The following is a 26,464-nucleotide window of genomic DNA, read 5'->3' on the forward strand; positions in this document are numbered from 1 at the left end:
GTGTGTATATGTCCATGCCACTCTCTCACTTCGTCCCAGCTTACCCTTCCCCCACTGTGTCCTCAAGTCCATTCTCTACGTCTGCATCTTTATTCCTGTCCTGCCCCTAGGTTCTTCAGAACCATTTTGTTGTTGTTTTTTTTTTAGATTCCATATATATGTGTTAGCATGAGGTATCTGTTTTTCTCTTTCTGACTCACTTCACTCTATGACAGACTCTAGGTCCATCCACCTCACTACAAATATTAAGGAGAGACTTTGAAGTCAGGTTTAAATCATGAGATCTGGGATCATAAGAATTATTTATTTCTCTGTTTGCAGTTTTTTCACTTGTAAAAGGGAAATAATATACTGCTAACCTCACAGGATTGTTTTGGAGCTCAAAGAGCAAACATGATCTGTATTTGAACATACTTGGTAAGCTGTAAAACACCATATTCACGAAAGGCGTTACAAAGATTCTGCTTGTTGCACTGGGATGGGGTAGGTATTTGAAACTTCGAGTCAGCTTCTTCTAATCTCTCCTTCCATGCTTTGTTTCACTGACTCACTTGTATTCTTTGTTTAGATGGGTGCCCCCCACTAGTCTATATGCTCCATTAAGGCCGGAAATGCGATTGTATTAATCTCTTTGTTTCCTCTTCCTCCAGAGCCTAGCATAAAGCTTTCTATGTAATTGACAATTAAATAACATTTAGAAATATATTTTGGATAGTAGCTAAGTCTCCCATGACAGTTTAAATAGCGGTGGAATGAACTGCAGGGAGGTTCAAATATCTAAGTGTATTGGTCAGACGGAACCCATTTCGATAAAATACTGTATTCAGAAACACACTTGCTTTATAAGTCCTGGAACAATCACCGTCTGGAGAAGGGGTGATTTATTAAGTAGCTAAAACATTCTCACTGCTATAGGACAAGCTTTTCGGCCTTTACCTCCATTTGTGAGCAACTGAAAATCAAAGAACTAATAAAATCCAATCACCCAGAACTTCCTGTAGACAGACTGAATGATAACTTTTTAATTTAGGCAGGTAAAGAATTATTACAGTAGGACTCTAGGGCAGGAATGTGTTAATAAAATCATCCTCTCTGCCTTTTCATTTAAAATAATCCCTTGAGCTGATTAAATGAAATATCACTTGTTTAATAACTGACAGAACATTATTTTTAAGCACAAATGTTTTGCATATCTTGGCTTCCCGTTTTTAATTCCAGGCACAGAAAGGTGGAGGCACTGACATCACAGAGAGGGAGTTGAGCTCTGCACTCGGATGCAGTTTGCCCTGTCATCACGGCATCTATAATTTAGTGTGAAGCAGCGAGGTAGACAGGGCATTATCATTAGAAACCATTCTGAACAGGGATATAAAACACAGTCGCAATAACACTTGTCAGAAAGGTGACTCCAGTCAGAACTCATATCCACGAGTTTCAAGATAAATGCTGACATGGCAGCCATCCTACAAAGACTATTATTGCTTAAAAAAAAAAAAACCCAAGCCAAACCCCCAAACAAAGCAAACCCATGAACCTTCCCCAGAGTGAACAAGTTAGTGCGAAGTTTGCATCTGGGGTGGAATAAACTTTCTATGATTTACAGCAAACATATCCCTTCTCCACTTGGATAAGGTATTTTATGATGCTACAGAGGAAGGATCCAATAGCATTTTGGGTTTAATGATGTTAAGCTATTTGGAATTCTTTCCCCCCTGTTATTCGGAATATATGAGCTGGGCCCCTAAAACAGGTCATTAGCTGTGCCGGGGATGGGTTCATCGCCTCACCCACAGGACTGCTCAGCTGGTTGCTTGCATTTTCCCTGCCTTCTACATTTAGAAAAATCTCTTTGACGTGGTACGAGGCTATGATTTAATAACCCTGTTCTGCTGACTTCATAAGCTGTGAAACCTCAGAGAAAAATCCCAAATCTGAATTACTGTCCTAATTACTCTAGCTCGGGCAGAGGGTTTCTGCATCTAACGTCCTATTAGTGCCCATTTCACACTGAGCAGTATTTGTTGCCAGAGGTCACAGGGCTGCATCCTCATTCACTTTTTCTTTTTCCATGAATGCAGCCACTTTCCAGGCGCCCTTCCAGTCTGCACGACTGGAGGAGCTAACTGCTTGGTGACTCAGTGCAAATAATTTTTCCTGAGTTCCCAGAACTTAGAGAGTGCACTTCAGTTTTGGAAAATGGATATATTGTAAATGCAAATTTACAATATCAGGGTTGTTTAAATTACAAAAGGATCCACTGTGGTATAAAAGCAAAATTGAAAAAAGTTATTTCCTTTTTACTTGATTACTTGATTTTTAACTAATGATATTTATTTAAAAAATAAGTTATGATTATCCCAGCTTTGAAATGTTTATTTTCTAACCATTAAAAACATTAAAAGTTAAAGCAGGCATGTGGTTTAAAAAAAAGTTCAGCTAAAAAAATGATACCAATGAACTTATTTACAAAACAGAAACAGACTCACAGACATAGAAAACAAGCTTATGGTTACCAAAGGGGAAAGCAGCAGTGGGGGGAGATAAATTAGGAGTTTGGAATTAACATATACGTACTACTACATATAAAATAGGTAAACAAGGACCTACTATATAGCATAGGGAACTCAATATCTTGTAATAACCTATACTGAAAAGAATCTGAAAAAGTATATATATATATGTATCTGTATATATATACACACATGTATATATGTATATATATAACAGAATTATTTTGCTGTACCCTTGAAACTAATACAACATTGTAAATTAACTATATTTCAATTAAAAAAGGCAAAAAAAGGTTCAGGCAGTATGAAAGGTTATAGTATAGTGAAAACAAACCTTCCTCCCTACTCTGACCCCAAATTTCCTTGAATCTCTCCCACAGGCACTTTCTTACATGTCCCCAGTTTCTTATATATCCCTGCAGAGGTGTTTTATGCATTTGCCAGTACAAGTGTCTGCAGTTATTCTCTTGGTGCACAAATGACAGCAGCCTATGTATGTTGTTCTGCCCCTTGCCTTTTTTTTTTTTTTTTTTTGCTTAGTAGCTTGGAACCTGTTCCATGTTTGAAAATGTATATCTTCCACATTCTTTCTAATGGCAGCATAGTATTTTAGTCTATGGGTGTAATTTCATTTATTTAGCCAAGTTGCCATTATAAATTAATTATAGATAATTTTTTTGCAATAGCAAAAAGGTTACAATGGATATTCTTATAAATGTTTTTTCTAGAAAGGATTATTTTAAACAGGTCTTTCTACTAGAATGTTTAAGGTTCCGTTGTGAAATCTGTCTAAGGAAGGGAATTAAGATTATAAAGCTAATATTGAGGGTAGGGTAGCACCCACTCAGAATGACCTGAAAAGCAAGATGAATGTGGACACTTAAAATGATGAGAGGGGCTTCCCTGGTGGCGCAGTGGTTGAGAATCTGCCTGCCAATGCAGGGGACACGGGTTCGAGCCCTGGTCTGGGAAGATCCCACATGCCACGGAGCAACTGGGCCCGTGAGCCACAACTACTGAGCCTGCGCGTCTGGAGCCTGTGCTCCGCAACAAGAGAGGCCACGATAGTGAGAGGCCCGTGCACCGCGATGAAGAGTGGCCCCCGCTTGCCGCAACTAGAGAGAAAGCCCTCGCACAGAAACGAAGACCCAATACAGCCAAAAATAAATAAATAAAAATAAATTTTAAAAAATGATGAGAAAATATTCTTCTTAAGTTCTAAAACTTCTTAAGTTTTTTTTTTAATGTATTTATTTTAATTATTTATTTTTGATTGTGTTGGGTCTTCATTGCTGCGTGAGGGCTTTCTCTAGTTGCGGCGAGCAGGGGCTATTCTTCTTTGTGGTGCGCAGGCTTCTCATTGCGGTGGATTCCTTTGTTGCGGAGCACGGGCTCTAGGTGCGCGGGCTTCAGTAGTTGTGATTGATCTCCTTTGGGAAATAAAATTCTTTTACAGTGTAAGATATTCCCAGAGGGCCCTGTGAACACCTTCTAAGGGCTGGAGAGGCAGCAGCCTCTAACGAGCTCTGTCTCTTGAAGAAGTTAAGCTTTGGCGAATGAAATCACCAAGACGATACCTCCTCCTCCTAAAGGGCGTAGAAACTGCCCAGTTTCAAGGCAAAAGCCACAGACTGCTCCCGTCTGTGCTCCTATTTCCTGATTGGAAAGGAATAAAATCGTTTAATATTTATTTATCTTCTGGAAATTCTGGAGGTTACTCCTGTTATGTATCCTGGCACCTTGCATTCTGAGTTGTCCTTTCTGGTCCTTTGATTGTAACTGAGTGATGGCTTGTGTAACTTGCCATTGACTGTCTCGGTGCCCTGCCAGGACCCCAGCTACTTGAGGGCAGCTCTGGCACAGATTTTGCAGGCAGTGGGATGTGCGAATTGCAAAATGAGTCTCCGTTCACTCAAAGTAAAGTAGAAAGAAGACATTCTTCTTAAGCATTAAGCAGAGAACGTTCTTTCAGAATGGAAAGTTCTCATAGTCATTTATTGTGAAGCTACCCATTTGAGGAGAAACACACTGAGAAGATAAAACCGGCATGCCTAATCAACCTGCCTATGCCAGGTTGAAGAACTACACTATTCTTTAACAAGTTTAACAATCTCTCATCCAAATGCCACCACCATTAAGAAATACACATATTAAAGAAATCAGTATATTATCTAGGGAAAAAAAGATAATTCTTTTGTTTTTTGATACACATGGACGTGTCATTCATGCGATTGTTCATGAAGCTTCTGTAAATCAGTGGATACGTTACAGTTTAAGACACACTCCTTCACCATCATTTTGGGTATCAGTCGATTGTACTTTCCTGTTACCACTTGAGAGACTTATTCAGGTTCAGTCTGATCTGGTTATTGGAGAACGGGTTAGTTGCTGATTTCACCAGCATATTATTAAAGACTGAACTTTTATTTGTACTGATGCCATAAACACATTGCATTCAACTTCTCTTCATCCCTAGTAATTAAATTATACGTCAAAAAAGGAAGATAAGCTTTTCTGATTTGGAGAATAAATAATTCAAAACCTGTTCATCCTAACTGGCGTTCACTCCAATCAACAAAAGTTCACCCAACCCCCTGGATAATCCGTTTGTAAGTTCTGGCTGTGAGTCAAAGCTGCCGGGGGGGGGGGGGGGGGGGGGGGGGGGGGAGGCGGGTGAGGGGTGGGCGTGGCGAATTTAGTCTTCGGAGCAGGTGAACAGGACTGCTGTCTGATAGACATGGGAAGCAGGTTTATCTAGATGACAGAGTGGCTCAGGAGAGTTTCAGTGATGTGACCAGGCATCAGGATATACAGGGCTGGTGATGCAAATCTTCATTTTGCACAAGATTCTCCTGTGTTTTAAAGTTGGAGAACTTCGACCCAGAATAGCAGAAGCTGGCTTCATAAACATGAAGTGGAAGAAACACTAGGCTTTTGTAAAGCCCAGAAGAGACCTATCATTGGATGTATCATTAAAAAAGAAACATGAACTGTAAGCTCATAAATTTTCAGAGAAAATAGCCCTGGGAGAGTAGCTCAGTATTCCAAGTTGATTTGGGTTAGCTCAGGAGTAAGTAATCCTTTTATAGCACATGTTCAGCAGACTCTAGATACAAGGGTAACGCCTCAACTTCTCTTCCCTGAACAAATCATCATGAAGTCATATACATTATATATGAAACAAAAGCAATAAACAAAACACACTGAATTTTCCGGCTAGCAACCAGGAGTTTGGGTTTATAGCAAATATACTTTCCTTCCCTGGCAGCAAACTAAATTACACACAGATTAAGTTAGGTGGAGGGATGAATTTCATCAAAAACTGTGTGGGATAATCTAACTTGGATGTTGACGTCAACAGCAGCTGCTATGGATATGGCATTAGAGTGTAAAAATCCAAGAGACCATTGTTCGCCTACAAAAAAACAGAAAAATCACAAGACAACCCCTAAAAGCTTGTGCTGCACTATCTACCAAGCTTTTTAAAACACTGGAGTTTTTTTTTCTTTTTAAAAGCACTTTCATATTTATTATGTCTGTGATACCCTCAACGATCCTGTGAGTAAACGCCAGTTTCATTTTGTGGGTGAGGACAGCGGCTCAAAGTGTTAAAATCCATGCTTAAGGCAAGCTCAGCGATGCGTAGAGACAGAACGAAGAGTGGCTTGTGGATTGCTGGCTCCTGGTATAGGGTTCTTTCTGTGATACCACAACTGTCTCATTAAAGGACTTTATTTACTTAGCACATAGTAGGTGTTAAACAAATGCTGAATAAATTAACAGAGTAACAGTGACATGTTAGATAATCACTAGGAATAGGGATGAAGCACTTGGGGAGTTACAAGAAAAGAGTACTAACTGGAGGAAGATGAAAAGTTAACACTGCTATTAGCAACTAATTTTGGTATTCTTTAATCATGAAATCGAGGTAGAGGTTTTAAAAAAACTGTTGTAAGGAGACACAGCTTGTATTTCCTAAATAAAGAGAAGATTAAAAAAAGCAGTGTTTCTTCTTTGAGCAGAATACAGTTAACTCTCCAGCAGTAATATTATGGAAGTCGTTTTTTTTTAACATAGAGGTAACCCTATATTAAGTGCTACCTGACTTCTGCCTGAAAACTCCACAATTAAAACTGCAGGCTTGAATCTTTGCTTTAATCACCAGCTAGAATTTTAGGTCATTTTGAAAGTATAAAAAGGGATTGTGTGGCAATCAATTCCTTTTATTTGTTCTTTCTTTTGTCTTTGTCACTTATGTAGAAATAGAAAACAAATTATAGCTACCCTGTAGCTTTCACAAGTCAGGATAATTTAGTTTCAATAGCCTTGGTGATACTGTTTAAACCTTGAAAGTTAATAAACATGGATTTGTAGAATTAAAAATATTGAACTATCGGAATGCTACCAACTCATGAAATTAAAGTTTTATAACCCAAAGTCGAAGACCGTATTCCACAGTTTAAATATTTCATATCTGACATTTTCCAACTCGACAACGTGAAGTCTGATTTTGATTTTTCAGTCCAATATGAGTTTGGAGTTTAATTCAAAATCAGGATAAAACCATTTCGGAGGCTACCTTCTCTTTCTGTTGTTCCCTTCTTACTATGCAGTGTTTTTGGGTTTTTTTTCCACTTTGGGAAACAGACTTTTCTAGCTAATGGTGTTGTACATATACCGGACAGTGCTGCGACTAGGAATTAACCAGTGGACATGTATTGCTAAAGGGTAAGCACCTCGAAATTCTGAGTCTCTATTGTGGTTAGTATATGACCAGATTTAACTACATATTCAAAGAAAGTACTTAAAAAAAATATCGTGAACTACTATAGGAGCTCCCGAGAGGTGACCATCTCTAGCAGAGAGAGGAATTGCAGAGTTGGGTCATGTGGTTTGGGGAGATCTTCCCTGAAGAACCTCAAGGTACCGGAAGTGCCTTTTCGTGCTATGCAGGCACTTCTATTAGTTGTATGGCCAGATGAAGCTCGGTGATGGTAGGGTTCTTGCTACTCCAAGGCAGCAGCCGCACACTTTTTTTTCTTTGCAAGGCCTTTGGAATCTATTAAAGGTCTTATGCGCATCACAAAGAGACTTCCACCAAAAAGCAGACACAGAGAAATCAATGATCCGGAAAGGCCATCAGGGTTCACGTAGAAAGGCAATAGAACACTTAAAGGGATTTTTCTCACTTAGGTGGTTTTGCTCTTTGAGACTGTCTGATGGAAGTATGTATTTTGACTGTAAGGAAATTGGATAAATCAATACAGCTTAATGTTCAAGCTGGATATAGACAGAAATGAAGACCTCCGTGTAAACATTGGTACCATTTTGTGAGGGCTTTGGATGTGACCAAGGACCGTTCATGTGCATTAGCCATGTATAAAATGAAGGGCAGGTCTATATGTTACAACAGATCTTGCCATCCTATCAGCTCTCTCCATCGTCACTTCTTACCTTGAGTACGACTGGGAAGAGTCTCTCTAACTATGAAATCTCACCAGAAGAGGAAACATTAAACTCAAGTTCTCTCCTAAGTTCTTTTCACCAAATTTAAAACTTTTTTTTTGTGGGGGGGGGGGCTTTTTTGACTGTGGTTTAATGAAGATGAACAGAACACTAACTTCAAGTCAGCAAGGATCTCCTTAGATCCATTTTGTTGTCAAATCCACTTTCTGAGTAAATAGAAAGACGAACACCTATCATTTCTTAGATAATGTTTTAATATCCTGCATTGAATACAACTTTTTTTTAACCAGGTTTCAATGGTAGCACAGAACCCCACAAGGGGCGAGGGGGTTGCAGATGGCTGCATTACTCCAAGTGTTCAAGCTTGACTGACCCATTTCATCAGCACTGTCAGAGCCTCGCACTGATACATGTTGACAACATTTAATCTTAAAAAATTGAAAGAAATGAATTAATATGCAAATTTCATCAGCTTTGTAATAAAAATGTCCTTGAAAAAAAACAGTGAACATGACCCCCGAGGAATTGTGTGAATTATCCCAGCTCAATTCTTTAAGTTAGTCAGAGGTACGAGGGTCCACAAGGAAATCAGTGCAGATTTGACTTGGAAATAATTATGATGAAGAACAAAACACAAGCAGGTTGAATAAATGTAACAACTTGGGAAAAAGTCTTAGTCCTGTTTGTTATTCACTTTGAATTAACAAGATTAGGTTTGGTTTTTGAAAATAAAGGAACACCACCGTGTAATTTTAACACCTACGTAATGTGAAAACAATATTTTTTTAACTATCAGTTTTAGTGCATATTAAAAATCACATCTGACAAAATCAAGTCTTTTTTTTGGGGGGGGGGGAGACATAACAGAGTGCAACTTTTTGGCACAAGGGAGGATTGTAAGGAACTCTTGTATTTAGACCATGGTTTATATGAGATTTCTGAGTTGATCATTTTGACAGAAATGTATGGTCAACTCGCTCCTAATACAAATAGGATTAACTGATTTTTGTTGATACAGAAATGACCAGTTATTTCACTGAACTTACCAAATTGATGGGAATCACGTGAACATAGTCTCTAGATGTGAGTCTGACTTATGATAATCTCCACACGGACATGTGGAAACTCCCTGTTAAACCACAAAGTCAATCCAGGAGGACAGTCATCTAGGTAGGCATGCAACTATAGCTCTCTGCCTTTGGGTCTAGATTCAACTCTAGGAAGTAGTAATGGGGGTTGGTTATAAAAATTGAACACTTCCATGCAAAAGTTTAAGGTTTTTAATGCCCTCAAAGGAGATGTGAACGTTAACAAAGGAGCATCAACCAGTATACAAACAAACAAAAAAACCGAAAAATTGGTACCAGTAACAGCTTACCAGAAGTCAAAATGAATGAATGAATGGCTCCAGGATAGAGTTTATTTCCTGTCCCCAAGTAAATTCTCGTTAATATAAATAGATGTGTAAATGTTAAGGGAAGACACGTGGTTTTCCCTTCAAGCCTTTGCATCTTGGTGCCACAGGCGAAAACTGTTTCCCCACCCTCGCCTCCATACAAGGAGTCATCCAACCTCTGGGGTCTGAAAGGAATTCAGTCCTTATTCTGGGCACTGCTGATTTTACCAAGGTGAAGTCTATACAAATTAAATTAAAGCTCTTTTTACATCTGCGTACCGTAATGCTTGTTAAAAAAAAAAAAAAAAAAAATCACACCCAAAACTGACAGTCTCACATAAAGACCCCAAATAAGGGTTGTTAACAATCTGAAAAACTGCACATAGTCTTTGAGAGGCTCTGAAATCCTGTAACTTTCCTGATTTCATATATCCTTGGAAGACCGAGGCATGATAATACAGACTTTGCCCAACCAAATTAATCTCGTCTGTAAGCTTTTGTGGTTCTCGACAAAAGGCTTTTTAAGTTTCTCCTTTCTTTCTTAATCTACCATCGGTAAAATCCTACTTTTATAGTGCCCTTTGCACCTGCTTGCATAAAATGAATAACCCAACAGTTTAATTATGCAACCGTTCTATCGGTTGGGAAGTGATATAAAGTTGCAGATAGAAAAAAGAATAAAAACCTCTTTTGGTATCCAAAATTAATATATGTCAAGCTCAGGGTAAATCTTAATCTTTCTGAAACATTTTTCTGAAATAGATGTTCTTTTATCATCTGGCACATCAAGACCCCTTGGAGGGAGGGAATAAAAAAAAAGGCATTTGGTTAACATGCTACAGAACAGCACTCTCTTTTCCACCTCACTTCAGGCTGTTCTTGAAAGATCTGAACAGTTGTATAATAATGAAAAATGGGCAATACTTGTGGGGCATTGCCTGCGCTCACATACCTCCGCCCACGCATTCATCATTCTGCAGGTATTGTCAGGGAAAGTTTAATTGCATAAACACTCTGTAACTGTCCTGTCATATTTCTTGTCAGTCTGGATTCCCTCTCCGGCCTCACTATCTCACAAAACTATAATTGAATTGCTACCAAATCACAAGAGTCTCCCCCCCGCAAATAAAATCTTTATGAATAGAATTTGTTTCCTATCAGCAGATTTGACAAATTGTGGCAGAGGTAGGGCCTTGGTGATAATTTTTTAGTTTATTCTCAATCTGGCTATTTGCTGAATGCTCTTATCTTTCTTTAAAAATTTTTAAAGCCCCATTGGGGGGCGGGGGGAGCATCCAACAACCCTAAGGGGCTCAGTGGTAATAATTCTGCAGGGCCCAAGGAAGCCAGTGGAAAAACAAGAAGATTATCTTTTCCCTACTGTGAAAGGGTGCCATTGGTAAATGCAAGACATTCGAATTAATTCAGAATTAAATTGGGAATCTGTCAAAGCTGTGATTTCACCAAACTATGTGAATTCTTCGTTATGAGGTATTAAGTACCCAATTTTGTCGAGTGTTTATTCCATTAAACTTGCACTTCGTTTCTCCTTGCACCAAACCTTTCAGTGATCATTACTCATGTATAAGCTCTGAGCAGCCAGATTCTTTGACAGATTTTTAGGACCATGAACAAATGAAAATCAATCAAAGGCATGACATGCAATTTACTAAATATGTGATCATGAAATTTTAATGCATTTACAATATTGTCTAAGTATTAATAGTTTCCAAAAACAAAACAGAATGTATTTGATGTGGAATGAGGATTCTCTCTCGTCTAGTCTTTGTTTCATTTTATACTCTCGTAAACCATTTCACAACATGAACTCTCAGCAAAGGCCCGAATACCAGCCGTTCTCTTTTATAATTCCATTGGTGGTATGGGCATGAAATATAGCTCTTGGCGAATAACTCTTAAATGGGACTGGGCTTCACCCAGATTGACAACTGTCTGATTGTTTATGTTTTTTAAATGTGCTTATCAAAACCATGTAGGATTGATGGGTGTTTTTAGATGAAGTTATGTTTTCACAACAGACTTAATTTAGGAGTAAGGTTAAGGCTTAGGATAAATGAGTACATTAGATGATTAAAGAACATTTGTCTTGTGGGACATTTAAGTCATTTATTTATGACACTTAAAAACAAGCTAGGAAAGAAAGCATCAAGGGTTTAACGAATCAGCTTTATACAAATGGTAAACTAAAACTAATGACTTTTTTTAATGGGAACTCCGAGATATGCCAGTTTACTAAATATCCAGAGGCAGAATCAAATGTGCAGTGGAGTAAACATGATGAAAAAATACTGGAATTAAAAAAAGTCTCAATGCTATGTATATGTGTGTGTATGCCTTTTCCCAAAGGTTTTTTTTTTTTTTTTTTTTTGTAATTGCTCCTTTATTTGAGGAACTAGGTCTTCTGCCTCTCTTTTATTCTTAAAATGCTCCCTTTTATTTTAAATAGTAGAAGAAGATTTTCTGATGGTATAGGAATTTGGACTACCATACTGCTCTGTACTGGGTATGATAAAATACCTTGTCAGGGGCGACCGGATGGCTCAGGGGATTGGTAATGGGATATATAGAGCCTTTCACCCATAGGTCATTGGCTTGAATTTTGTCCAGGTTGGCAGTGACTAAAAGTCATTAACATCTCATGACTGTTTGGTGGCCTATGTGAAATGAGCTTTTTTCTTTAAGTCCATATATAGGACCTCTGGCTAGGGCATCTGGGCATCTCTCTTGCTTTTATAGGAGCATTCCACCAGATTTACACTCATTTCCGTTCTCAAGATTAGTGAGGAACTGAAGCCCTCCTACACAAAATAAATTGATTCATTTAAAGTTCAAATCAATAGCTGGGTACTTCCACCCTGTTCTCCAGCACAGACCAGAGGATGCATGAAAACTGATTTGATAGTAACAGGAGCCGTAGGTCATAGAGACCTCACATCCCATTCGACGTCACTTAGTCTTTTGTGAAGCATAATCCATGCTGTGGCTCTGGCCACACTGCAATGGCCCAGCTAGATAAGAAGGGGAGATATCAAAAGACAAATATCACATGATATTGGTTATATGTGGAATCTAAAAAAAAAAAAAATGGTACAAACAAACTTATTTACAAAACAGAAATAGAATCACGGATGTAGAAAACAAACTTATGGTTACCAAGGGGGAAGGTGGGGGGAGGGATAAACTGGGAGATTGGGATTGACATATACACACTACTATATATATAAAATATATAACTAATAAGGACCTACTGTATAGCACAGGGAACTCTGCTCAATAATCTGTAATGACCTATATGGGAAAAGAATCTATAAAAGAGTGGATATATGTATAACTGATTCACTTTGCTGTACGGCAGAAACTAACACAACATTGTAAATCAACTATATTCCAATAAAAACTAATTTTATAAAAGGGAAGATATCAGTCAAGCACATCATATATGCTGTGTAGCAGCTAAATCTTTGGGTCATAAGCAGAACACATTTTAATAGGCCAGGCTGGAAGCTGCAAACCCTTGGAGACCAACATTGAGGTCTAGTCCAAAGTGGGCCTGGGCAGACTCCAAGCTAGCCTTAGAAAAGGGGAAGTCAGCAGGCCTATCTTGCTGTTCAGAATCCAAAACAGTGGGATGGACCTCTGAGAATAAGAATTATGCACCTCTGTTATGCTTTAAGAAAACCAAGTATGCAAAAAAAAAAAAAAAAAAAAAAGTGAAACTGCAAAACAGAATCTGTGCGTTAGTGAGGCTGGAGGAAGGTAAATTATATCTATTTCCAAGAGAGTCTTTCCCCTTAAATGGAGCCTTTCCAAAAGGACTCCGTTTCAGGTGTGTGTGTGTATTTTCAGAAGCACACCTGTGGGTACTGTGATCCATGTAGAATCTGGGATCTTTAAGAGAGAGAATGGGAACATGGTGACAATGAAGCCCAAATTCAAGCCTTTCAAGTTGGCGCAAGAGTCAACTTTGTCACCTAAGCCCTGGCCAGACTTCATGTAAGGAATAACTTTGGCGATAAGAGAAGGCTTAACTCAACAGACTGAATAATAATGACAACACTCACTGAACACTTATGATGCGCCACGCTATTGTTCTAAGCATTTTAGATGTATTAACGACACCATAAGGAATGGTAATATGTTAATTCATATGAAGTTAAAACCAACAGGCGATTGATTATTCCTACCCCATTCTCCAAACTATTCAATATACTAGAGGGCCAAAATTTTACGATGGGAAACTGAGGCACATGTAAGTTAATTAACTTGATCAAGGTCAAATTTCTGATAAGTGACAGAGTCAGGAGGACCCTGTGCACTTACATATTTGCAACTGCTACAGAAACTAGTATAACGAGAATGTCCCGCAATTTGGGTTAGGGTTGTCATCTTCATATGTCATCAATTCTCAGTTATTCGGGTAACCTGCAAGTTAGCCAGACTGCAGATTTTAAAAATCTATAATATGGGCAGCGCAATTGAATTAAATTGCTACAAATCAGAGAAAACAACGTAGGAACTGATTACCACCACCGTACTATGTCTCCTGTCTCAACACCTTAACAGTCTTGTTCTTGTATTCACATTCTTGTTCTTGTATCCTGACATTTTTGTTTCTGCGACCAGTGGTAACTGGTTAGGGTCATCACTGGGGAGGGGAGCAATGAACAGAACCCTGGGCAGCCATCATCATACCCTTACACCAAAATCTATTAGTGTATTGCTTTAGTGGGTGGGAAACCAGAGACGTTTGTGCTCTGCTTATTAAACGAAAAATAGAGAAGACAGGGTGAAAGGGGGATGTGAGACCTGCCAATCAAAACCCAGGGCTGCTCTAAAAACTGTGAAACTTGGAACTGACAGGTCTTGTCTTACAACTTTTCAGTTAATTACTAGATTCATCTAGGGGCTCATCTTTAGGAAAGCTTGAAGGGTACCCTGAGGACTGAGGAGAGACAATTGGGAGAATGACCAGAGGAAGTGGATGATTTAACCTCTGAGCTGAGTGGCCAGACTGTGATCATGCCTGCCCTGGAAGAAGAGACTGGCATGGATGGCAGGAGTGGCTTCCGGTAGCAGAAACAAGATCAAGGGCTTCATTGCGTGTTTCTGGGGTGTGGGTAGGAGTTTCTCTCTAAAAAAAGTTTCCCATAGTTCAAACAATAAATAGACTAGAAAGCTTAGTTCAAACAAAATAAATAGACTTACTGATCATACACATTTCAAATCTTCACTAAGTTAATGCTCATTGTTGATCATCAATGAGAAGATGTGCACTGAAGCTTTTTCCTCTAACTAGGGGGCCCTTTTCACGAAGAGCATTGCACAGGGCAATTATGATAAAGAATGCATTTTGGAAGTACTGGCTTAGAATCTGTGTCAGCTCTGCATTTTAGAAGCAGAGGAGGCCCAACCGGTCCATTACAGTCTAATGTAAAGATTTACCTCTTGTTTATGAAATGGAATCTTTCACCTGAAAGCCTTTTGTCAGGTGGTTTATGTGAATATATGTTCTATGAGAACAAGGACTTTTTAGTAACTACCATATCTCAGGTTCTAAGATAGAGCTTGTCCCATGCACATGAAAGAAATAATGACTGAATGAGTGAAGAAATGAATGCGTGAATGTTTTCCATACCTAGACTATTGGAATTTTGTTATTTTTACACTTTTATATTACTTTTGTGAAATGGAAAGTATTTCCCTAAATATTGGTCACATTTTAAATTCACTTTTATATGATCAATTAAATCAATTTCTATCTCATTTTGACTAACAGTAATTTGGGGGGGGATCAATAGATAATTTTAATCCTCCTCCAATGTCAACCAAGAGACGGCTGGACACAGGATAGTAGAGTTTTAATTCTTCATGTCACCAATTTCACCATTGCTCTTACTGATGTTTTTATGTGGAGAGGACATCCCCTGACAAGTGAGAGGCACTGACCAGCAGACATATTTTACTTAAGGCACAAGATACTTTAGTAAACCATAAAGAGGAACAGCTTTGAACCCTAAGGAAATTTGCATCTTAATATTTCATGATAAATAGCATATGTAATTTTGTAATTTTTGAATATTTCCAGATTTTATTACCAATTGATAAAAAAATGAAAGTGGACAGATGGTGTCATCAATCCTAATTATGTGAAAGCTTGAGATGTGCATAATTTCTAGAGTATTAATCATTAGCTCCTGGCTAAAGACTGACCACAGGTATATTTCTACCTTTTTCTGTTATCTTAGTTCCAAATCATCGTTTCTTCCTTTGTAATAATCCTTCTCAAGGTCTACTCACTCGCTTCTCGATTAAAGAAATGGCCTCTTGAATGGTTTCCTTTGCTTCCAGCCTGCTCTATTCCACACATCCTTCATATTCTTGCAAAAATAAAGGATCAGGGAATAAGTCTGGTGAACATAAGTTACCAGTAGACAGGAATCAGCATAACATCAGGAAGACTGTTCTAACAGTCAGAGCTGCCTAGGAAGGATGGAGAGTGTCCCCAGCTGGTGGTCTCAGGTAGGGGTTGGACAGCTATTTTAGGCAGATATTGAGAAGCAGCTTGGTGGAATGATTACGAAGAGAAACTCTGGTGTCAAGCTGCTTGGCTTTAAAGCCTAGGCTCTCCAGCTACTAACTGTAGGACTTTTCCAAATTAAAAAAAAAATTTTCTCTCAGTCCCTTCTTCTGTACAATGGGAAAAATAACGATACCTTCTTCATAGTAGTTTGTGAGGAATGAATGAGGTAATGCATATAATGGGCTTAGCAGAGGGCTTGACGCTTGGCAACCGTTCAATGAATAGTAGTAGTTATGTTGTATAGGGATTCAGGAGGCCATAGGTAGTTGTATAATATGACCCTCAAGGAAGGAGCCTTCCAAATTCAAACTTTATTTTTGTATTTATAAGTGTTAAAATAATGTTTTCATCGGATCACTGCTCTGTTGAATGAGTTATACTCAGAACTACTTATCACATCCATCTCAGATGCTTTTCTCTGGTACTTCAGCTGCTCCGAGATCTGGCTCCATCCTGGATAAGCATGCATCTTTGCCTCGTTGAGGAAGGCAGGGCTCCTTCCTGCCTCCTAAATGCAGCGTCCTCACTCCCACGTTGTTCCTTGAGATGAGTCTCCTGGAAGATCATCTCTGCCTCTTTGCTCTTAGGTTGGTTTTCATGCAGGGCAACCCTGTTCATCAAAGCCACCCACAGTCATTTAGCCTCTCCCTGACTTCTTACACCACTTGCCAATTTTATGTCTCAGTTGAGGACAGCAGCAGTGTTATGCTTCTTTTTTTCTCTGGTTGTTGACTGTGTATAAATCTTCTACTGACGATGATCAGTTTCCTAAAGGCAGGTGTCATATCTTCTACCTCTTGTGTCCTCTGTAAGCACCTAGCAAAGTGCTCAAAACAAAACACGTGGCCTGAGATCAAATCCCAGGGCCACAGTCTACTCTGGTGTGGAGGCAAGCCATTTACCATCTCTAATTTTGGTTTAGGGACATTTTGAGAAATAAATTACTTAAAACATGCCTACTCATGTAATTGGAACATATAGGTAAAAGATAATAAATGGTATTTATTAATATCATCATTAATATTAGAATATTTGCAACAAGTTTTACCTTGAATAGGAAAAGCTAAAAGAGTCAGTACAGTTTTCCAAAGCCAGCATTTCCTGAATTTCAGTTAGTGAAATCAGTGCAGTACAAGTGGAAGGGGTGCAGTTCGGGGGTACTTCCCATTCAGAACACTCCTACAGAGCCAGAAAGATCAGTAGAGAGGAACTCGTGTTCCTGTGAACCTATCATGTAGCTGGCATTTTTACAGGCTAATTAAGCAAACAAACAAAAAACCAAAAATTCCTTAACAATGTGCATCAAAGTCCCTGACAGTCATGGTCTGTGTATGTCTGGGCATGTCAATGCAACTTGCTCCCAAGGAAGCAGTGTTCCTGGGCTGTTAATTTCAGGGTTGAAGTTTCAAACCTGAGATAGTTCTGCCAAGACCGCTAATAGCAGTGGCTTATAATACAATGCTACCCTACCATACACCACCTCGCCTTGATTGTCATCACCACACTCCTGCATTATATTAATGATCTGCCCCCTTCACAGGATGGTCAGCTCCTTGAAGGCAGGGAACTTCATCTTGTTTCTTCAGTGCTTCGTCTAATGTCTGACATGTGACAGACATGCAATCAATGGTCACTGAATAGTCTACACAATCCCGAGTATCAGGTGTGTCTGGGTCTTGAAAGAAAATTCACTCTAGTTAATAACAAGTAGAGAAAAGACACAAGTGCTTCCTCTCTCAAGCTAGTTTTATTAACTAACAGATGGGTTGATGTTTCCCACAGGTCCCAAGAAACCATGATTGTGTTTCATGAGCAGGTATCTTCAGGAGGATACGACCACCTCCTAATGAACCCTTTTGGTCTTCTTGCTCTTTTTCCATCTCTTTTGCCTTGGGAGACTGGTTCTGAAAGGAAGAGCCTGGAGAAGCTGCACAGAGCCTGGCCCCGCACTGGCCAAGGCAGAGCTGAGACCAAGCCCACAGAGGCAATTCTGGCTGTGCTCCTGGCTGAGGAGATGTAGCTAATGGGGAGTTATATAGTTTTGCCTATAATTGATTCAGATGCTACTGTTCATTGTGGTATAAGGAGTTTCAACGTAGCAATGAAGGAAGAGGAAAGTATTAGATGGAGGATTTTAGTCCTCAGTGAGAGACTATGTTTAAAAACAAAAGATGGTTGAGCCCGATGAAATATGTGTATAAGGGCATTGCTAGGTTGCTCTCTGGACTTCAGAAGCCCCTCAGAGAAAATTCCTCTGGTTCTATACCTTTCAGAGTCCTAACTCCTTTCTTCATCTAGTTCCTAGGCTTCCCATCTATGCAACGCTAATATTTTACCCTTTCCGCTAATCTTGGCTGCTAAACTAACCTGTGTGGTTTGGAGCAAGCCACTTAGAATTTCCATCGCTTTCCCCCATCTGTAAAATAAGGATAACACATTGACCTGCCTCAGAGGGATAGGGTGTGAATTAACTCCTTTAATTAGCGGTGTCTGTGCTCTGTATACACCAAGCAGGATATGAATGCCAACCATTGTCACCGTGGCCTGAGTAGGCTTTGCTTCTAAAGCTACACTTGGGAATAACCGCTTGGCAAAGAGCTGACAACTGGAAGTTGTGAACTTTACACAGAAGCAATATTTCCAGTATTTTCCATGAGCAATCATGAGTAAATTGCTCACCAGGGGTGGAAATGGTTTCCAGCCAGTTCCGCCTCTTTTGATCTGTGCACCCTGCAAAGCTCAGTCAATGCCAGGTAACTGATCCTTCATACGTCTGCTGTTTAGTGCAGATGAAGAATTCAGAATGGTATTTCTGTGCAGTCATATGTATTAAAAGCAAATAAATTGTGCTTTGTTCAAGGCAAGAGTTATAGAAATAGAATCTTTAATTTGTTAATATCCAATGACAAAGACAGCCACCTTTTTTTTTTTTAAATGGGGAAGAACAGGTCATCTACTTACAACTTGTCTTGAGTTTCATTTTAGAAACTTTGAAATGTACCCCTTATCACCATAGGGAAAGGAAAGTCAAAATTATGACCTAGCAAGCTATATAAAACAACTGTTAAAAATAATGGGTTTAGGGCTTCCCTGGTGGCGCAGTGGTTGAGAATCTGCCTGCCAATGCAGGGGACACGGGTTCGAGCCCTGGTCTGGGAAGATCCCACATGCCGCAGAGCAACTGGGCCCGTGAGCCACAATTACTGAGCCTGCGCGTCTGGAGCCTGTGCTCCGCAACGGGAGAGGCCACGACACTGAGAGGCCCGCGCACCGCGATGAAGAGTGGCCCCCGCTTGCCGCAACTAGAGAAAGCCCTCGCACAGAAATGAAGACCCAACACAGCCATAAATAAATAAATTAATTCATTAAAAAAAAAATTCACCACCGAAATCCTAGGGAAGAGTTAAGATAACTATTATAAAAAAAAAAAAAAAAAATAATGGGTTTAAAAAATTGATTTTCTAAACCTTCAATAGAAGGTTTGGAAAAAAAAATCCTACATATAAACTGAGTGAACCTATTGTGTATTTTGATAAGAGGCCCATGCTTCTATTACTGAACAAACCATTTGCGACCCTGTAAATACCATTATATTAATTTAGATAAAAGTTGCACATTTTTGAGTTGCCACCACTGTGATCTAAATTTTGGAAAAGAAAGTTAGTTTCAGAATGGCATACAGAACTAGGCTGACATTCAGCATCTTCTCTGGAAACAAAAGGGAGGCTGCCCTTCTGTAGCTGAGTCACCAACACGGATTTTTCACAGGTCAGGGTGTCAAGCCCCCAAGGATGCCTCGTGCTGCAGCTGTGCATTCTGGGAGCTGGCCTGGAAGGGATGCTGGGCCAGCACAGCCTGGTGGGAAGGAGGGAGTTTTCCTTATTTTCTTTAGCTCCCTTAGGCAAGATCCTAGAAGTACAAACAAGGTTGCTTTGCAAATGTTCTCGTCATATACAGACAAGCACACAGAAGTGTGAGCAAACACAAATTAAGGTTCTAAGTGTTCCTAGGCCTTGGACAGAAGAAAGCACTGGAGAAATGTATTTCCTTCTGTGGCAGTTATTTTGCTTAGCTGGGGATAAAGGAGACATTTAAGAAAAGCCTACTTTCTGCAAGAAAAAATGGTACTACATCAGTGTAGCTTTTTTGAGGCAAAAGAAGCATTCTGCGTTTGGCAAGGCAGTCCCTGTAACAGTACTGGCTTGTTTTTGGAGTGTATGCGTCATCTTCTTTCAGGAGTGGCAAAAGATAGTTTCTATTTCATTTCCAAATAACGATGGCATAGCTAAGGGAAATACATCATTTTGCATATATAATTTTTGGATGAAAGCTGAGCTTATGCGTAAAGGATGACCTCTTTGGGTTATGAAAAGATTACTTTTTGTTAGGCTGCTTTCTGACGATTAGATATGACACGTACTTGTGCACGTGGGTACTAACAGGAGTCAGGCCAGTTTTGGGTAATCGTAAACTTGGCTGGATCTTTACTACAGCTACAGTAGAGATCCATTTCGTGTTCAATCCATCAGAGATAACAGTGGTACATTATCTGATGGATTTATCTTTGCTTATATTGTATGAATATGGAAAGGAATTAAATGTGTGTTTACAGTTTGATAAACATTCAACATAAATTATACATTTTAATTCCATTTATTAGTTGGAGGCTATGGAAAGCAGGAATTTCATTGCACACAAACTGCCATTCAGATTGAAGGATTACCAGTTTCCTGAAAGGGTAGACTAATTGTAAGAACAGAATTCATTTCCATCTCAAGTGAGTCCCTGCATGGTTTGTATTCAGAGTCTTAGAAAGGCAGAAGGAGAGGACAGTTCATCCTCATGACTATCCAGTTCATATTTCACACTTCCTGTGGGTCCAACATTGTCATCACGAATAAATCTAGTGCTAATAAACCTCCTATCATTTGACAGCTTGAATATTGTAGTTACTACACAACATTATCAAGCTCTATTTATGTCTAAAAGTACTTGGCCTGATCTTCTAGCATTAGCATGCGGAGCAGTCTCTATGATATTATCTTACCATATAATGACTCCAAAAATCTCACAGAGATGAATGGTGATAACATAATTTCAGAAAGGTGCCACTCTATATGTAGAAATATATTGGCAATAAAAACCAGTCACTGTGTGCCTTTCCCCAGTAGGGGAATCTCTCACTTTTCTTTGATTTTTAAAGGCTTCAGATCAATAACTGGAGTGACATTATTAACAGCTCCCTCAGCACCTTGGCCAGCGCTAATATTAAATCCATTACACCTTCTGTTTGACATTTGCAGTACAGCAGAAAGTGCTGTAGATACAGTCACATTGTCTGGGGACTGAGGTTGGATGTGAGGTTAGTAAGATGGTTTCCCTTGCCCGACTTCTAAATTCAGTTCATTGATAGGAAACTTAAACCAATACCAAAAAAAAAAAAAAAAAAAAAAAAAAAAAATCAGAGAACCTCCCCTTCCCACCTCAACCCTATACTAGATGGTAAATAATTCACCCATAAAAGTACAATTATATCTCGTATCTAAGCGCTTTGGAAATAAAATATTGATCAGATCCTCAGATAAATTTTTACATTCTTTATTGTTATTCCTAAACATTTGTTCCTTTAATTATATCTAGTATTAATGAAAATCGTCTAACGAGTGCAGAGGAATTGAGTTCCTGTAGAATCGGGAGCTGATCAAATTTACCAGAGCACAGGGGCATAAGTAGAAAATGCAGATTATTTCTATTCGGGCAAGTACTCAACTGCTTCAGTTTTGCTTGCCTTTAAAAGATTCAGGACATAGAATAGGCGTAATAGCATAGAGATCATACTCCTGCAATAATTATCTTAACCTCCCATAACAGGCTAGATCTGCTGAAAGTTTAGACAAAACACAGTAACCTTTACTTTAGACAACCAACGGTTAACCATGTTGCTGTAGTTACTCTTACTCTTCACCAAAAGTACTGTCTCATACATTTTGCTAAATTGTCTAAACCCCACTACAGTATTGATTTCTCCCTCCGTGAGCTCGTGCCCATTCAATAAGCAGCGAGAATCTCTGGTCCTGGCTGAATGCCCTCCAAAGCAGGACCTAGGTATGTTTCTCCTGACTGTGGTCCCATGGCTGGGAGCTGATTGTTAGCTAGAGGGAAACAAACCACTGGAGACAGAAAGGAAATTCTACGTTAAAGTGAGAAACATGACAGGGAAAGTGGCCTGTGAGGTTAAGTGAAAAAGCAGGCTGCCAGAAGCATGTACGTTATGGTTTTATTTTAGTCAAACAGAAAATCCCACTACATAACTATGTTTGTATACATATTTACAGAAACAAAATCTAGAAGGATATCCAGTGTATAAGAACAGTGGTTATTTCGGGGTAGGGAGTATGTTGGCCTTTATTCTTTGTTTTCTGCATTCTCTGAATTTTTCACAAAGGGCATGAATTTTATAATTGGAAAATATCAAGCTGTTTTAATAAGGAGAAGGAGAGAGTAAAACACAACAATTTGATGACCAAACCCAAGGAATATTACTCTTTGCTTTCAAAATACGGAGATATTTCAAGTACCTCCGGGATTTCTTGAAAGAGCTGCTCTTCTGTTTATTAAGCATATAAAAGATGCGGCACTGAAATTTTTTTTTTTTTTTTTTTTTGATTTTTGGCTGCGTTGGGTCTTCGTTGCTGCACACAGGCTTTCTGCTAGTTGAGGCGGGCGAGGGCTGCTCTTCATCGCGGCGGCTTCTCGTGTTGCGGAGCACGGGCTCCAGGCGCGCGGGCTTCAGTAGTTGTGGTGCATGGGCTCGGTAGTTGTGGCTCGCGGGCTCTAGAGTGCAGGCTCAGTAGTTGTGGCTCACGGGCTTCATTGCTCTGCAGCATGTGGGATCTTCCCGGACCAGGGCTCAAACCCGTGTCCCCTGCATTGGCAGGCAGATTCTTAACTACTGCGCCACCAGGGAAGCCCTGCAATTTATTTTTTTTAAAAGGATATCACTCATAATCCCAAGATTAAAGAATCATTAAGAGTGATGAAAAGATATAAGCAGATCCACAAAAACAAACTGAGCCATCCAGATGTCGTATTCCAGAGGTTCTGTGCCCGCCACCTTGCAGGAACCCACAGGAGCAGAGAAAAGGCTGTGGGCAGCACAGAGCAATCTCTTCCAAAATGCTTGGCTCAGGCCCTAAAGAGGCACTCTGGAACTTTATAACTTTTTAAAGTAGGCTACCCATTTATTTTTCTTATGCCTGCCTGAAAATTTCTCTAAAAGAAATATATTTATTAAACTATTAACGAATGTGCATACATATAAAATATTTATTTGGGTTTGCTGTCCAGTCAACAGATTTTTTTTCTCTCTCTCTCATTATCTTGAGACTAATTCAAGACAAGCCAATCACAGGGCTGGCACTTCGAAGAAAAAGAATTCCTATTACGGCACAGGATCACTGCCTCTTAGGCTGGTTTAGTCACTTATTTCCTTTTATTATAATGCCAAATGTTATTTAGATTTCAGTCATTTAGTAATGCTACACTGAACACATCAGGGCTCCTGAAAAATTCTATACCTACTAGTTCCTTCATTTTCATAATCACCACATATTGATATCTGTTTTCCAACCAAATTATACTACTCTTTAAGCAAGAATCGGTGTTTTATCAGAGTTTAAAAGATTATGATGTAGTGAACAACAGTCTTCAAAAATGTTCCTTCACGTTATTAAGAATTAGAAAATCTTGTTAAAGTTCTTTCAGCTTTTGAGAAACATAAGCAGCTTTGGGATGTAGTTCCTGACATGAACTTTTAAAGTAAATCTCCTGGAGCAATGATCTGCATTAGTGAAGATATTTAGTTAAAGGTAGCATCCTACACTGCCTTTCAGTATTTGAGCAGTCAATCTAATTGCCTTTTTAAGCCAAAGATGGCAAATAACCAACACTACAGAATTTTAAGGCAAAGCCAGTTTAACCTTCTCTAATGGTGAGAAATACACTCTCCAACAAGAGACACTTCCTAACGCGATTGTTGCTAACGAGAGCCCAAGTTGTTAAGGAATGTGCAAAGCAGGGTTTTCCATTTTACCAGTTAGGATGGCTCAAGGAAGGCCAGGAAAACAGGGGAAAGAAACCCAAGTAAATTTTCAGTCATACTTCAAGGATAAATGAAGTGTCCTTGTATAAAGGAGGTATGTTATTTTTCTGATAACTAGAATTAAAGAACGCTAAGTGGAACTGAGCACATCCTGGTGCTTCACGGAAGGCATGGGATTTATCAGAGTTTTTATATTTAATCTTAAATGGGTTGATTTGACTCTAGTTTAGGATATCCTAGTAGAACTGGTTTATAGGCTGTGGATGTTTTTCTCTTCCAAGGTACAAGTCACCCTTAACATGTGTTTGGGGGAGACATCAAGTTCAGTATGAATCAACAGTGGGCCCTGGCTGCCAAGAGGACCTACTTCAACCGTGGGCTGCATAACAGGAGTATAGCAGCCTAAACCAAGAAAGGTGGCAGTCCCTCTGCTTTGTACTTGTCACAATACATCTAGAGGCTGCACTCAGCTCTCAGAACCCTATTTTTAGAGGGTCACCAACAAATGGAAGCACAGCCAGGTGAGGGTGGCTAGGATGGTGAGGGTCTTAGCAACATGCCATTGAATAATGGTTGTGGAATGAGGGTGGTTTGACTTGAAAAGGAGAAGGAAGGAGGGAGGAAGAATTTGGTGAATCTGACTTCATATATTTGAGAGGCTGTGATGGGGAGGAAAGAGTAAATCTGAAATGTTGTCCCAGAGGGCAGACCTCCGATCAGTGGGGGAGAAGATGCAGCGAAGTAGGTTCCGGCTCCATATCAGGAATAACTTTCTATCAGAGCTGCTCACCAATGGAGTGGGAAGCCTTGTATAGTTCCTTAGCTTCCTGTTAGGAATGAGTGCCAGCAGAGATTGGAAGGGCATCTGTTGGTTTTGCTGTAAAGGGATGGTTGCATAACTTGGAGGTTGGATTAAAGGATTCTTGAAGATTCTTCTTAGCTTGCGGGTTTGTGATTCAGGGAAACAAAGTCCACTTTTCCAAGGTCTTAGTTCATACTAAGGTTTATAAACTTGATTTCTTACGCATTGAGTGTTTAAGAGTCATGAGCAACCTCGTTTCCCAGTCCAACTCCAGAATGGAGTAGAAAACTATTTTCATGTGTTTCTTCTCAAATATGCCCAAATATAAACATTCTATTGACTAAAAAGCAGGTCCAGTGATCTCACTGATGTGTCTATTCAGTGAAGTCAGTGAGCTATGGTATAAGGATATATGACTCCCCCGACCTCTTGGAATAAAATTATTTTCATGTTTAAATGGTAAAGAGTAGTCTTAAATACTCTTTTCTCATGCATGGGGTTCACTGGAGAAGGATGCCCCCCCCCCCCCGGGCCCCAACCAATGCTACAAAATAATGCCCTAGAAGCTGCAGTTAACTTAAATGGGGAAACATGGATTGCTTCTAGAAGGAATTAAAATATTTCCAAAAGAGGCAAATATGTTTTTTCCCTTCTGTGTGTGCAAACACGCTGTGATTATTTCTAAGCAGACCAAATTATTTTCTTGGAAGTATGTAGAGTTATTTTAACATTAACCTTAAGATAGGTTTTGGTTTTTTTTTTTTTTCCATTTCTCTTTCACAAAATGCTTTTGTGCTGTGAATCTGCTTTAAAACAACATATCAAGTAAAGTACAAACATCTTTAGAGGGCAAAAATAATTTCCCAAGTAAGCAAATAAAACTTTGCACTTCAAATCAGCCCTTGATTCATTAAAAATCTTAAACTTCTCATGAGAAAAATTAACATTTAAACCACTGCTGCTTGGCCAAGCACTCTTCCACACAAGAATATGAAATATCTCCTCTAAAAAAGTACAAAAAGGACAAAACCACAAATGTGGAACTTCAATTAATTTAAAGCCCCAATCAGCAAAGAATAAATCCTTCGCAGATCTAATTACCAGCGCTCTCGGAAGACCCAGGCCGACCAGCCAATCTTCCCCGTGTTTGAACAGCTTGATGAACTAGGGGACTGATGGATATCAAGTCATTTTGTTTAATTTATAAATGGATTTTCCCCTAATACTTAAATTATCATCAGTACAACACAATGAAAATGGGAACATTCTGAATGCAAAGTCTATAAGAGTCCTGGAAGGAATCCCAATGAGGAATGTCACCTCTGTTCATTCCTCTATACAATTGATCTAATTAAATACTGAGGGTGGAAAGGCAGTTTAAAATGTAGCCATTTCTGTTTTCTTTTTAGCCTTAATTTATCTGTTCACATCTTTCAAGTACCTTCTGATGCTTAAAAAAAAAAAAAAAAAAACAAACCCAAGATTTCTGCACGCCGCTAATACTTTTAATTCTCCACAAGCTAATATTCAAAAAGTCTCTGCCATCAATTTTGCTGAATAATAAATAAATGCATGACATTTAGCCATG

The 26,464-nt window shown here is 39.2% G+C and overlaps 1 protein-coding gene across 2 annotated transcripts in view; it reads right to left on the reverse strand.

The window, feature by feature from the left end:
* Window positions 1–26,464, reverse strand: part of NPAS3 (neuronal PAS domain protein 3) — an 855,298-nt gene that overhangs the window by 96,958 nt on the left and 731,876 nt on the right. The window lies entirely within an intron of this gene.

Source organism: Eschrichtius robustus, chromosome 1, assembly GCF_028021215.1.
Source record: "Eschrichtius robustus isolate mEscRob2 chromosome 1, mEscRob2.pri, whole genome shotgun sequence".
In the NCBI taxonomy this organism is placed as follows: domain Eukaryota; kingdom Metazoa; phylum Chordata; class Mammalia; order Artiodactyla; family Eschrichtiidae; genus Eschrichtius; species Eschrichtius robustus.